This window comes from Callithrix jacchus, chromosome 1, assembly GCF_049354715.1.
Source record: "Callithrix jacchus isolate 240 chromosome 1, calJac240_pri, whole genome shotgun sequence".
Lineage (NCBI taxonomy): Eukaryota > Metazoa > Chordata > Mammalia > Primates > Cebidae > Callithrix > Callithrix jacchus.
Genome location: NC_133502.1, coordinates 92,549,395 through 92,558,581, shown reverse-complemented (window position 1 = coordinate 92,558,581; position 9,187 = coordinate 92,549,395). Strand labels below are relative to the sequence as shown.

General features: G+C 41.9%; 1 pseudogene; it reads left to right on the top strand.

Annotated features, from left to right (window-relative positions):
• Nucleotides 1–4,628: 4,628 nt before the first annotated feature.
• On the top strand, nt 4,629–7,553 carry LOC100385392 (putative nucleoside diphosphate kinase pseudogene; annotated as a pseudogene).
• The last annotated feature ends 1,634 nt before the right edge of the window (nt 7,554–9,187 follow it).

Below are 9,187 nucleotides of genomic sequence, written 5' to 3'. Positions count from 1 at the left end.
GGTGGATCACGAGGTCAAAAGATCGAGACCATCCTGGTCAACAAGGTGAAACCCCGTCTCTACTAAAAATACAAAAATTAGCTGGGCATGGTGGTGCGTGCCTGTAGTCCCAGCTACTTGGGAGGCTGAGGCAGGAGAATTGCTTGAACCCAGAAGGCGGAGGTTGCAGTGAGCCGAGATCATGCCATTGCACTCCAGTCTGGGTAACAACAGCAAAACTCTGTCTCAAATAAATAAATAAATAAATAAGACTTGACTTCTGAAAAAGTAAGATAAGGATGAAGTGGATGAATCCAGTCTTTTTAAGAGTCATCATGGGTGTTGGTTCAAAATGAAGGTTTCCAGGACCTTCTCCCTATACATTCTGATTCAGTAGGTCTGGCCAGGGGTCCAGTAATCTGTATTATCAACAAATACCTTGGTATGGTCAGGGAGTAGGTATAGTGAGGAGAGCCTTCCTGGGTATGACAAGGACCAGGTGTGATCAGGTGTGGGAGCTAATGAAGAGAATTGTAAATTGGAACAATCAAAGGGGAAATCTGGTAACAAGTCTCAAAAATAAAGATAGTCATGGCCTGGACAAGCCCCCCCAGTAGAAATGGGAAAAGTTCCCTTGTCCACCTCGCAGGGTATGTGATGGGGTTGTGGCTCTGCTGATGTGGCTCGTCTAGCTTCTTCAGTGCCCTGCTGCTCAAACCTCTACGGGAGCATACAGATGGGCAGGCTGTGGGGCTCCCACCGCAATGTCTAGGGATGAATGTTTATAGCTCCTGAAGTCCCAGTGGGTGTGTGTTACAGAATGCTCTTTTAATTTCACCATCTATAGGTGGCTTGTATTAACCAGCTCAATTAGACCTTCTATCTTGTCACAAGGACAATGGGCTTTCTGTATCCTGGGTTCTTGCCTTGGTGTACAAGAAGAATTGTATCACACCTCGGCTTGGAGAATGAGTGCCAGGTTTTATTGAGTGGGGGTAGCTAGGGGGAAGTAAGAAAGGGACATAGTGGGAAGGTTTTCCCCTAGAGTCAGCCTGCTCAGCAGCCTGGGCTCTCCAACTGCCCCAGCCAAACTTCGCGTTGTTTCGCTGGTGAGTGTTGGTGCATTCCTCTTGACATCCAGTCACCCTGTGTTCCTCTGCTGATGTGCTCCTCTCAATGTCCAGCAGCTTGTGGGCCCGTCTTGCTAGGGGTCTCAGGTTTTTATAGGCAGAGGATGGGGGCATGACAGGCCAGAGTGGTCCTGGGAAATGCAACATTTGGGCAGAAAATGTTTATCCTCACCTAGGCCAATGGAGGTGGAGCCCTAGCCAGGGACCATGCCCTCCTCTACCCAGCATTTTTCTTCCCCTGTTTCATATAATTTAAAGAGACATGCTCTTTCCTTCCCAGCACTTCCATATCACTTTAACCCTAGATTTCCACACTGAGGAATTTATTATATATACAAACACAAGAACATTTTTGTAACTGTAATAGCAAAAGATTGGGAGCAACCTACAAGTACATCAACAAGGCACTGGTTAAATACTATGTAGTGGCTGAGCATGTGGCTCATGCCTGTAATCCCAGCACTTTGGGAAGCCAAGGCGGGCGGATCACTTGAGGTCAAGTGTTCAAGACCAGCCTGGTCAATGTGGTGAAACTCCATCTCTACTAAAAATACAAAAATTAGCTGGGTGTGGTGGCGCAGGCCTGTAATTCCAGCTATTTGGGGGGCTGAGGTAGGAGAATTGCTTGAACCTAGGAGATAGAGTTTGCAGTCAGCTAAGATCATGTTACTGCACTCCAGCCTGAGTGACAGCGGGAGACTTTGATTTAAAAAACAATAATAATAATTGATTTTTAAAAGTTTTTTTAAAAAAAAATACCATGTAGTACTATGTAGCTATTTAAAATTTCCCAAAGCAGTAGCCTTTGGAGAGAGTAGCAGAGAAACTTATATTTCACAGCATTCTCTTTTGTATGTGTACCATTTAACTTTTATGCTGAATGTATGTATTGCTTAATTTTAAAAATACAATATATTATTTTATTTATTTTTTGAGGCAGGGTCTTACTGTGTTGCCCAGGCTGGAATGCAGTGGTGCAATCACGACTCACTGCAGCCTCAACCTCCTGTGCTCAAGCAATCCTCCTATCTCAGCCTACTGACTAGCTAGGATTACAGACATATGTCACCATGCCCACATAATTGTTTCTCTTTTTTTATTTTTTTGTAGAAATGAGATCTTGCTGTGTTGCCCAGGTTACTGACACATTCCTGTGCTCAAGTGATCTTCCTGCCTCAGTCTCTCAAAGTGCTGGGGTTACAGGCATGAGCCACTGAGCCTGGCCAAATGTATGATTTATTTGCTTTTTAGACAGAGTCTGGAGTTCAGTAGCATGATCTCAGCTCACTGCAACCTCCGCCTCCCAGGTTCAAGTGATTCTCCTGCCTCAGCCTCCTGAGTAGCTGGAACTATAGGTGCGTGTCACCATGCCCAGCTAATTTTTTGTGTTTTTAGTAGATGTGGAGTTCACCGTGTTAGCCAGGATGGTCTCAATCTCCTGACCCTGTGATCCACCTGCCTTGGCCTCCCAAAGTGCTGGGATTACAGGTGTTAGCCACTGTGCCTGGCCCAAATATATAAATTTTTAAAAATGAGAAGTAAAACTAAGATTGAAGTAGTAACAACTGCCAACACTTAGTGTGGTGGTTATTCTACAGGCCAGACATCATTCCAACAGATTTACTGAATCAACTCATTAAATTTTCACAAAAATTAAATGGGAAAGAACTATTACTATTTTAACTGCACAAAGAAACCGAGGTCCATAGAAGTTAAATAACTAGGTTGGATTCCAGGCCAAATAAAGGACATTAGTGGGACAATTGGAAAGATATGAATAATGTTTGTAGATTAGATCTTTTCTTTGTAAAGGACCAGAGAGCAAATATTTTAGGCTCTGCAGACCAAACAATGAGAGAACCTCAGCAGTTCTCTGTCACAAGCAGCAAATTCTGCATATGCAGCACAAAAGCAGGCACAGACGTGTGAACAAATGAGCATGCTGCGTTCTGATAAATTTAATGTATGAACACTGAAAAATGAATGTCATATAACTTTCATGTGTTACATAGTGCTTAACTGGCCGGGTGTGGTGGCTCATGCCTGTAATCCCAGCACACCGGGAGGCTGAGACCGGTGGATCCCTTAAGGTCAGGAGTTCAAGATCAGCCTGGCCAATGTGATGAAATCCCATCTCTACTAAAAATGCAAAAATTAGCCGGGCATGGTGTCATGTGCCTGTAATCCCAGCTACTCAGGAGGCTGAGGCATGAGAATCATTTCAACCCAGAAGATGGAGATTGCAGTGAGCTGAGATTAAGCCATTGTACTCCAGCCTGGGCAACAGAGAGAGACACCGTCTCAAAAAAAAAAAAAAAAAAAAAAAAGTGCTTAACTATCTAAAAGCATTTTTATCTAGGGGGTCCCTACAAAAACAGATGGTGGGCTGGATTTGACTGAGTCTCAGGACAAAATTTGCCAACCCCTGGGTAAGATAACGGTATTGATCATTGCACTCTGGTTATGTAAGAGAATGCCCTTGTTTTCAGAAAATACTATACATGAAAGTATTTAGAGTGAAAACGTTATCCTGTTTCCAACTTGTCTTGTGAGTCTCTGCTTGTACAGCTCCCTTGATGAGGAACTCATTTTATTAATAAGTGGCTTATTTTCCTACAGGACAACATAGAAAATTATTTATCATAATATATATATATACTTCTATATGAGACAAATGCTAGAATGAATGCAATTATTTTAAAGTGAATGAAATTGGCCTTTTGATAACATTAAAAATGGGCGTTTTTTCAGGTGTAAGATGAGATTGCAAGCAGGCCGGCGAGGTGGAGCCAATGTTTAACCAGTGCTCCACCTAGTGGTCAAAACTTGAATGAATAACTGTGGAACGACCAAAGTCTCCCTCCAAAAGGCCCAAGGGCAGAGGAAAAAATTAGTTAACTTTATTTGGACAACTAGCAGAATAGAAATTCATGATTTTAAGTGTACAAAAAAGTAGATAATTATTTTTATAGCGAGAAACTGGACATGTTTTGTCTTCTGTGAAGAAAATAATTTCCTAGATTTAAACCAAATTCTATAATAGATCAGTCATAAATAAAATTATATTTTCAATGTAAACAAATATCACTTACTTAATGTCCTAAGTGAGGACAATTTCACAAGGAAAAAAACACAAAATTATGAAATTCCAAATGGCTTGCTTGAATCACTTCAGCTCCTTAGAAGATAAAATGCAAAGATTTGTCCATTGGAAATCTCTAACTTGTGGAACTAGGAGAAAATAATGAATGTCCATGAACATATTAAGTTTAACCTAGGAAGTATGAACGTAATTCAAACCACTTTACATATTCACCAAATATGAAATTCAACAACTCTGCTTACAGTTGGCCAATTAGTTTAGATTCCTATGTACACATACATGATTTAAACCATACAGCTTGCTGTAGCTTATATAAACCAACTACAAGTTAATGGGCATTACCTCCTCTTCCAGGATTACATAGTCAGGTGAAATTATCAGCAGGGAAATTGGGCAGATGATGCTGTAATGGTCCCATGACAGATGTTAAGAGTCAAAGCTTGGAAATCAAGAATCTCAGGTTTGGAAGGGCACTCTATGGATCACCTTGCTTGGCCAGATGATTGATCTTTGAATCCCTTTTTTGACATTTCCAGCAATTAATATTCAATCTCTTTTAAGTCCTGAGAGTGATGGCAGCTCAAGATTATGTCCCAAGTTTCTTTCCATTCTTGCCAAGTTGTAAAATCTCTCGAACAGCCAGAACTGTTTTTGCAGCCTTTCACCTCTAACCACTGGTTCACCTTTCAAGAACAGTCTACCATGTCTGCTTATGAAAGTCTTCATATATTTTAAGATAAGTACTATGTCCCACTAAAGCATTTTTTAAAAAAATCTGGATGAAGCATTTTTAGTTCTTCATATCTCACTGTTTTACTATCTACTTAAACCTTTCATTCCTTTCCACATTGGTCTATTAAGTCATCAATTTTTTCATTAGTATTTATAGATCAATTGTTGGCGTTTTCTTCTACCTCTGTTGAATTGCACATTGCTAGAGTAAGTCCATCCTTTTAACCTGCTGAAGTCTTTGGATCCAGAATTTCCTAAGCCCATTAGTTCATATTATTTCAAGTTTGAGTCTGTCTCTGTTTATCCATAGGGAGCAGTCACTAGAATTTTCCCATGCTTTATTTAATCCTTATAACAACCTGTTATTAAGTGATGATATCTTGAAAGTGATACTGATAGAGAGTCAGGGAATAGTTAATCCATTTAATAAAGAAAATAAAAAAACAAGTGGCCAGGCTAGTCATTCAAAGATGCCGTTTCATGAACCATGACTCTGAGTATTCATGCCTACTCCCAGTGTGGTTCTTACATATTAAACCTGGGCTTCACCTGTGCCTCAACTGGTTACATTGTCCAGGTCAAGTGTGATTTTTAATTGCCTTTTGAGTCAAGTCATTCAGCTGGCAATAGATGAAACTATGTCCTCTTCTCTAAGAAATGACCAACACAACCACAATACTAAACAATGGTATGAATGAAGCAGAATTGAAATTATTTTCTGGCCAAAATGTAAATTGGGGCACATCTGAATGTTTTATTCAGTCGGGATATATCCTGATGTTAAACTTAGCAAGGGAATAAAGCATATTAAATTGATTTGTCTCTTCAAATGTTAGAGTGTATGACTAGATTTGTACATATCTGAAGAGTCATTAACAGTGCCTTTCAATCCAATTATATAAATTTCGCGGGCATCTTGCTGTGACAATAATTGAAAACAACTCTTTTGCTTTCCTAAAATTATTGTCTTTAGGTCAATAAAATATTTTCACATTTTAAATTCATGGGGGCTTTTTTCTGACCATCGAGAGCAGAGATTGATAAATTATTGATAATCCTTGGAAGGAATTTGTCTTTAAGGGGAAAAAAGGTACCTGATTTGCCTCTGTTTTATTTGAAGACAGAGCTGAGTTTGCCTGAAGACATGTAGAAATTTACAGCTTCTGCATCAGAGAGAGGTCATGACATAATCAGGACTCTTTGATGCAAGTAACAGCAACTGACAGGGGCTATCTAAAATCAGCTGTCCACTTCCAGAGGACAGGCCACTGCTGAATGTCTCTGTTAGCACTGGGGACCATCACTATGTGGCACGTGGTGAAAGATGCTAACTAACAGCCCTTCAACGCTGGTCCCTGGGCATTGGATTAGCCAGCTTAGGTCATGTGCTCCTGCCTTTATGATGGGCATGAAGGAGGAAGACTTTATCCTGATATTCCTTGGTAAGAGTTGAGGTACCACGTCCCACTGATACCACACAAGGTGGAGGGTTCCTACAAATTACAAAATGAGGGTTGGATGTGGGAATAGTCTGAATTAAAACAAAAGCTGTTTCCAGTATTCATCTCTACAGTGACAGTGGTTCTTACGGGTCCTGCTCTGACCTACGTCTCCCAGAACAACATTTTCCTTCTTCGTATCAACTGTCCTGCCCCCATTGTTTCTTCCTGCCCAAGCCTGTCCCGTTATATTCCCTAAGTATTCATGACTCATGACTAACTCTTCCTTTCCACCCTCTACCACTACTGCCTCCTTCACTTCCAGTTGGATCCTTCTCCCCAAGTCATGGGAGACTCATCCTTGGTGTATGAGGAAGGAAGCACAAGAATGGGAAAGAGTGAAGCAGGGGCTATCTGCAGAGGACAGTTCTTGTTCTCACTGGCAAGGCTGCAGCAGGAGCAATGTGTTCTAATGCCCCTGGTAGGAAATCTGGGTGCAGGTCACTGCAGCTCTCAACTCCTGCAGTGCAGCCACTGCCTGCCCCCCAGCTTCCCAGACCACATCCAACCTCGAGTGCACCTTCATCGCCATAAAGCTACACAGCATGCAGTGGGCCTGCTGTGCAATATCATGAGGCACTTTGAGCTAAAGGAATTCCACCTTCGGGCCTCTGAGGAACACCTGAAGCAGCATGGTATACCCTGACCTGAAAGACTATCCATTCCTCCCTGGGCTGGTGAAGTACATGAACTCAGGGCCAGTCATGGCCATGGCGGAGGGGCTGAGTGTAGTGGAGACAGGCCGAGTGATGCGTGGGGAGACTAATCCAGTGGATTCTAAGCCAGGCACCACTGGCGGGGACTTCTGTATTCAGGTTGGCAGGGACGTCATTCATGGCAGTGACACGGTAAAAAGTGCTGAAAAAGAAATCAGCCTACGGTTCATAGTTCCATGTCCCCAAATACCCTGAGCCCTGGGAAACCAAGACAGCTGATGGCACTATATATTTCCAAGGTCAGAGTCTGCAGGTGGGAAAAACTCAACCTGCAGTGCTGGTTGATCACAAGTCTTGTGCTTATGACTGGGCTTATGGAATAGAGGTAAACATAGCAGTGATCTCCTTCAGCACTGCTTGGAGTGTCCCTGGACACAGCTCTTCATTCCACTGACTTGGAAGGAACAGCATTGATCATTCTTTTCTGAAGTATACTTACCAATAAAGCCTTTGGAAACTGGAAACTGGAAACAAACAAACAAAAAGGAATCTGAATGCATGTGTGATGTAAATGGGTCAAAGACACGCCCTGTTTCTTGGTCCTCATGCGTTCACCTCTTAACAGCAGGCTAGGACCAGGAACTCAAAGCCCGCCAGCACCAGTTCAAATTTTTACACATATTGCCTTAAATATAGCCCCAATTAGCTATTTTTAGACAATTAGAGCCTGACTTCTTTGCACACCCACAAAACTGCACCCAACACCTGCTAGCCATATATAAGATAAATCCTACTTAGCTACCAAAAACCCCACCAGAGCTGCTGCTCTTCAGAACTCTCTGAAACAGAGACTCTCCACCTTGCTGCTGAGTGACATTGCCTAGACCCATGTAAGCTCTCTCCCATCTCCCTTTCCATTCAGAACTCCCTTGCCCTCTTCCCTTCCGGGTGGTGGCTTCATGCCCGCAGCAGTCTCTAGACCAGCTCTCTTCTAGGAGGAACTTCCTTCCTTTCTTATGCAACCCTGTCGCAGCACTATCGAATAAGCTTGTTGTGCAATATTGCCATCTCATCTTTTACTTAATCAGTCCTGAAATTCACAGACGTACCACAGTACCTACCTTATCTTAACCATGATCCAGGACTAAATTTCAGCTATATCAAGGGTTAATTAAGAAACATAATCTGGAAACATAATCATCAGAAAAATGTAATGCCATCAACTGTCCTGGTTTCCCAGGGCTCAGGGTATTTGGGGACATGGAAATTTTAGTACCAAAACTGGGAAGGGGCGCAAGCAAAGCACAATGAATCCGTCACCCCAGGAATAACTGTTTCTAAGGAAAAATACATTGTGCACCTCCAATGATTGATTTCAAGTCAGCTTAGTGAGAACCTTTGGAGACAGACTATTGGAAAGTGTCTGTGCTCACTTTACTCAATGCAATTCAGCTTTTAAGTAGGGCCAGATATGGATATCGTAATATGATTTTTCTGAAAGCTTCCTCTGGAAATCTTTATGTTCAGTAATATTTTACAGAGACCAAAACTAAGATACCAAGACACCAAGAGAATATTCCTGACTTGGCTAAAAGTCAAAGAAAGGTTTTATAGTGGCCCAAGAAAAGAGCCAAGAAATAGAGTCTTTCCTTAGAAAGTTTTCTTTAAAAACTTGATTATTTCTGGTTTCTGGTCAAAATGTACTCCAGGATGACTAGACGGGCCATGCTGGCCAAAAGCCCAGTTGTCAGAGAAGCTGCCCTTGAAGTTGGGGGAAATTTTATTAACAATAAACTTCCAAGGTCAGAACCTGCAGGTGGGAAAAACTTATGGTTGAAAATTTCCAATAAAAGACAAGTTAAGTGGCCTGTGCCTGAAATCCCGGTGACTCGGGAGGCTGAGGTGGGAGGATCACTTGCATTTAAGAGTTCCTGACCAGCTGGGCAACACAGTGAGACCCTGACTCTAAAAAACAAAAATAAAATTGTAACAAAAACTAATAAAATTAAACCGAGTCATGCACATCAATTTGGGTGAAGCGTTCAGGAATCTCTAAATGTATTTTCTTGGTGGCCAGAAAAAACAACA